This window comes from Cupressus sempervirens, chromosome 9 (assembly GCF_028749045.1).
Source record: "Cupressus sempervirens isolate cs-2001-9-10 chromosome 9, ASM2874904v1, whole genome shotgun sequence".
NCBI classification, from domain to species: domain Eukaryota; kingdom Viridiplantae; phylum Streptophyta; class Pinopsida; order Cupressales; family Cupressaceae; genus Cupressus; species Cupressus sempervirens.
The window spans coordinates 483,514,609-483,520,608 of NC_143126.1; positions in this window are offsets into that span (position 1 = coordinate 483,514,609).

Sequence of the window (6,000 nt, forward strand, 5' to 3'; positions counted from 1 at the left end):
ATTAGATTTCGAAGACTTTTAGGTTGTCTTTGAATGTAACTTTATGATTATAGCTATTGTAGTTGTTTCTCAAGTAATAATGATGTATGTTGTAAGATCTATTATTTTCCTAAGGGTAGGAAAGTGTTCATTTCAAAATGTTATTTCATACATATTTAAAGATGTCTGAATGGTCTTGCACTACAAGCACTACAAATTGTCAATACTTGCACATTTGTCAAATGTTATGAATACTAACAAAGTTGTACAACTCTTCTAAGAAAAATCTTTAAGTTTTGCTCATACATTTGTAAGCAACCTTGGAGAAAGGATAGAGGGACAAGTGTGTAAGAGTGTAAGACTTTTTGAATAAAATAATGAAATGGAAGCTTTATTGGATCTTGAGTTTCTTACACATGTGTAAGCAAATACTTAGGGACTAAGATGTGTTTAGAAGGGTATTTAGAATTAACTAAGTGGGATTAACTAATGGGTAGGCTTAGAAGGATGAAAGTGATGGATGTAGACTAGGTTTTAGGATGGGATTAGAATTAAATTAAATAGGATTTAACTTAATCATAAGATTAAAGAATTTAATAAAGAGGGGGGAATTAAATAAATTGAAATTTATTTAGAAGAGGATTTATGGAGCACTATGCATTAAATAAATTTAACACATTAGGGGGAAGTATTCAAATTAAATTTAAATACAATAGGGAAGTTAAATAAGTAGAAGAATATGAAAAATATAATTAACTAATTAATAATTAGTTATAATGTCAAAGAAAATATTAAATAAATTTATATATTGTTTGGCATGATTTCAAGCATCTACACTTTGCCCTCAAGAGATGTGTTTAGGCCTTTTTTGCCTTCTAGAGGCCCTATAATTTTTTTGTGATATCTTGAGCATATAGAGGCATTTTTGGGCAAACAAGATATTATCAAAAAGATGGTTCCAAGACAGACGTATATGTGTATGTTTTTAAATTTTTTTCTAGTATGGTACCTATTTTTTCAACTGAAGCCAGATGATCATTCTTGCATTCCAAGGGGCATAACTTGCTCATTTTTGCTCCATTTTTCGTTCCGAAAGAAGCACTGAGAAGCTCTTCTTAAGCAATAAAAAAATTCTCTACTATTTTCATCAATTATTTTATTAAGGTATACATGATTTCACGCAGGAGTATTTTTTACCTCTCTTTCATGTATTTTCTTTCCAAAGAATATAGGGGTTTCATTATTTGCGTTGTGGGGGGTTGTTTTTTCTTTGTTTTTGTTATCTATATCAGAAAACCAACATTCAAAAATACAAAACAAAACTCCTTCTACATCTTTTGTCTCATTTTGAAAGATCACATTAGATATTTGGAGAAAAATATTCCCGACCTTTTTTGCAACATTTCTCTTTTCAAATCAAAATCTAGTAGGTCACTTGCTTGGTCATATGTTTTCCCAATTTGATCATCAATTTTGTCAATAACAATGAAACATAGAGCATTAATATCATCTTCTCTATTGATCCATTTGTTCAAAATTTGTCTCAAAGTAACATCATTTTACTCCAATTCTTTCCAAATGTCTACCAACTTTGACATTTTTCAATGGAGTAGAGGCCAATTTATTCTATCAACTAGAAACAAGATTGTATCCCTAACCCTATCCTCATATTGCACGTACACCTCTACTTGAGCTGCCCTGAGTTTAGCTTTTTCTTCATTTAACTCATCTTCAGTATAGAACTCTTGATGTTGAGGTGTATCTAGGATGTCAATAATAGGCCCAAAGAGAGGAGGTGGAGTAGGGGAGTTTACAATCATGAGTTGGCTAGGCTCTTCTTTCATTTTTCTCTTTCCTTATTAATTTTTCAAATTTGAAATGATCTTCTCCTTTATCTTTCATCCTCTCTCATCATAGCCTTCTAACACATTTTTCAAACTTAGTCTTTAGCTCAATAAAAAATTTCTTATCATTTCTATTAATTACTAGATTGAAATCAACCACCTCCTTATTCGTGATTGCAATATTTTCACTGTCTACATCTACTACTTGATACATCACCCGACTTCCTATATGTTTGGCATCTAAAATTTCCTGAAGTCTAGATTTAATTTTTTCTGAATTGACCACATTACCAAGGATTTTTTATCCTTACTATATTTTACCCCTCTATGGGCTTCCTTGACTTCTTCTTTTGTATTAAACCTTGTATCCTTTTCTTTTATGATGGCATCAAAGACTATTGCATTAACAATGCCCCATTTAGGAAATATAAGAACAGCTACATCCTTGAAAAATTGTCTTCCCCCCTCAGGGGTTATCTAATCAAAATTATGCATTAGTTCATCCTTGATATCTTCTTCAATCTCAGAGTCCTATCTATTAGGCTGCTCTTATTTTATTTTCTTACATTTTCCCTCAAAATTAGAAATATGACTCCACAAAAATTGAATGAAAGCCCTAGATTTAACAAAATCATTGTCAGTCACAAAGTTTCTAGCAGCCTTCTTTATGAAAGGGTCCATCTCCCTCCCCTTGTAATCCTCAATAGTGAGGTCTAAGAGTGGCGTTGGGGGTTCTTGAGGCATTCCTTCCTCTATTTCTGATGTTGTTATTAAAACATCATCTCGACCACCCATTTTTTTAAATTGCCCCCTCAAGGAATCTTCATTATCAAAATTTATGGGAGATTGAGAGGGAGAGTAGTCTTTCATCCTTGATGAAGATCCCTCTTCTAACCTTTGCTTCTTACTTGTTGGTTCTGAAGGTGGGCTCTCTGAATGTTGCCTTTGATAAACTGATACAGGATGTGCCCCCACATGTCTAGCAACTACATATCCAACCTTTCTCTAGAGGGTATATTTCCCTAGACTGATGACAATTCTACTTACCAGTCTTCTCTCCATCCCTTTAGCTTGATCTGGATATCCCTTTATTAATGTCTCTTTTTTCTCATTCAAAGTTTGCATAATCCCAGAAAAATGTGTCATCAATTTATTTATTTTATCTCCCCAATATTTTATGTCACCTAAAGGATCATATTTATTATCTAATGCATTAATAAATTCAAGTACTCTACTATAAACTCTCCATTTTTCTTTCTTTATTTCTTGTTCTTGTAAAGCAAATTAATTTCTAATTATATCCCCAGGATAGTAAAACATGTGATTATAGGATTTAGCCTTAGTTCTTTCTTTAAAAATATCATAAAATCCCTGTAGATCTATAAAGAGAGAATGAGATTGAGCCATCAAATACTTGGTAAGGCAGGACATGAGGTTTTCCTTGGAAACCATATACTCTGAAAATAATGGAAACAAAATATGGATTAATATCTCCCCAATTGTGGCTAACCTTCAAACCCTTAGCATGATATTTAGGCCTGATCAGCTCCAGTAAGTGTTTAGGAATTCGAGGGTTATCTTGAACTAGCAATGCCCTCATTTTAGATGCAAAGTATCGATCAAAATGGACAAAACTAGAACCAGTGACTTCCAAAGTCATATCCACACTCCATAGTTGGACTGGTAGATTTCACCATCCCTTTCTCGTTCTAATTTCATGTCTTTTCCAAAGATAGAAACACCTTTAAACAAACACATATACACGAGGAAAGAATAACAACCAAAGGGTTTATCTAATTTTCCCTTGCTACTACCAATTAAACCATTGTGTATTTCTTTGGCTATATGGGAAGAAAAATCAAATATGGAGCTCATTCCATACTACAATACTTGGACCATCATGAAAACTAGGGGTGCTAGGACATGTTCTTGTTCATCCATGCCAATGATTTTACAGAGGAAAATATGTAATGCTTGTGCCCTAGGGTTGAAATATTTCTTCAAAAGGGGCTCTGGGGTTGATGGTGTCACCAATGTTAGATGCCCTACCTTAACAAAATGTTCTTGCAGGGGTCAACCTCAAATATATACTCTTTGTTCATCATATCCAGCCTACAAGTCATTGAAGTCAATCTTCTCATGCAAAGCAATGTCGGGGTTCAAAATAAATACTTCTCTAATTCCTTCAGTTGTAACTTTGAGCAAATTATCCCTGGAATGGTTCTTCATGACCTGCAACACAAGGCCATATCTCTTGGCCAACATTGTCAGCAAATCGACATCCATAAAAACACCTAACACAACAAGCTTCCCAACATTGAATTCTTAGACATTGTTGAGTGGTGTATTAGGATTCCTTTGTGAAAATGATTTTTTAAATAGCTCCAAACCACCCATTAATTTTTCTACATCCCTCAACCAATTGCCTCTATCATAGAAGCCTTCATCAATCTTAAACCTAGGGTCTTTTGGAACCAAATCCTTGCCTTTCGCCATTTCATTTGTTGAAGTAGGTAATTCCTCCAGGAAATCATCATGAATATTCCTATGTTGATAACATGTTTTCTTAGAAAAGTCCCTTCAAGGAGGCATCTTTACAAATTTAGAAATCTAAAATGGAAGAATTTATATAGCAATGCTTAAACACTTGCAATCCTTTGACCATAGCAAAAACCACCTTAATCATAACAATTCACAATTTGGAGACTTGGGAACTCAAGCTTTGTTTCAATCTGTCTTGCATTGTACCAAATGAGGAACAACCTACACCTTTTATTTTGAATATATTCACATGAGGAAAATCTTAATTCACCATTAATACCTACAACTTTAGATTGTGCATGCAATGCAAGAGATTTAAAATCTGGCCATTAATATGAAAGAAATCTTAGGGTTGTGCTTTAAAATTGGTACTGAGTCATGTTTTCACTTGGAAGGACACATGGTAATTCCTTGCTTTGTCTCTTTCTTTAAAACATGTGCATCTTAAACTAGCAAGATAGTGACAACCCTTGATCACCTATGCATCAAATGATTTGGAATAATTGTGGCTTCTTAGTATTTCATTTAGAAAGTGGGCCCACTAAGGACATGTGGAAATTTCTCGCTTTGTCACTTTTCCTAAAACTTGAGCATATTCTCATAGCGACAAAGCAATGATCATCAATCCTTCTTTGATTGGATAGTTTAGGAGTATCTAGTTCCATTCCTTATGTGTGGCTCACAAGGACACATGTCATTGTGTCACAAAATTACTTTGGTTAATAACCTTACTACTTCTTAAAGAGACAAAGAGAGGATCAATGATCTCTATTTTAATCAATGGCTAGGAACAACACCTCGTCATTGCATAAAATGAACCAAACAAAAATCACAACATGCCACCTATGCTTTATGATGACACCTTTTCCTTTTTAAAAATTTGAGCTTCCTAGTTCCACCCTGGACACATGTGATGTAGTCACTTTGTCACTCTGGTTAAACATCATGCATCTTGAAATCGCGACAATACAACAATCATTGATTTCACTTCTAATCAATTGCTAGAGATTTTGTCTATTTGGCATCCTTTTGGGACCCATAGGAACATGCAAAGGATCCTCACATTTTCATGAGGCTTAATGTCTAGGTACCTTTCCAAAGCAAGAAAATGACACCCATGGATTCTCATCTTGATCAATGCTCAAGAGGTTATCCTAAAAGTGCTTGGCCTGAATTGTAAAACAATAATTGTGTGATAGTTTCCTTATGATGACATGAAATCCTTAGAGGTTTTCAATGGGTCCACCATATCCACATGTCACTATGTGGCTATATCAATGTATTTAAATTACACATAAGTTTTCTTAACAAAAAAGAGACAAGCATTGATCCTTTTAGCATCTGAGAGTTGAGATTAATCAAGAGGACTACTACATTTCTTAGGTCCCACTGGAGAGGTGTCATAAGCTTGCATTTTCACATAAAATAAAGAGACAATACCTTCACAAAACAAAAAATGAGAACCATAGATCTAAGGTAGATCGACAATTGTTGAGAATAGATCATCACTTGGGTTAACCAAACATATTTAACTAGTACATGAACTAACCTGGACACAACCATGGGTAGAGTAAAACTAGGAAATTAAAAGAATTAACCCTACTCTTTGAAAAGTACAACCTAGCAAAGGAAACAA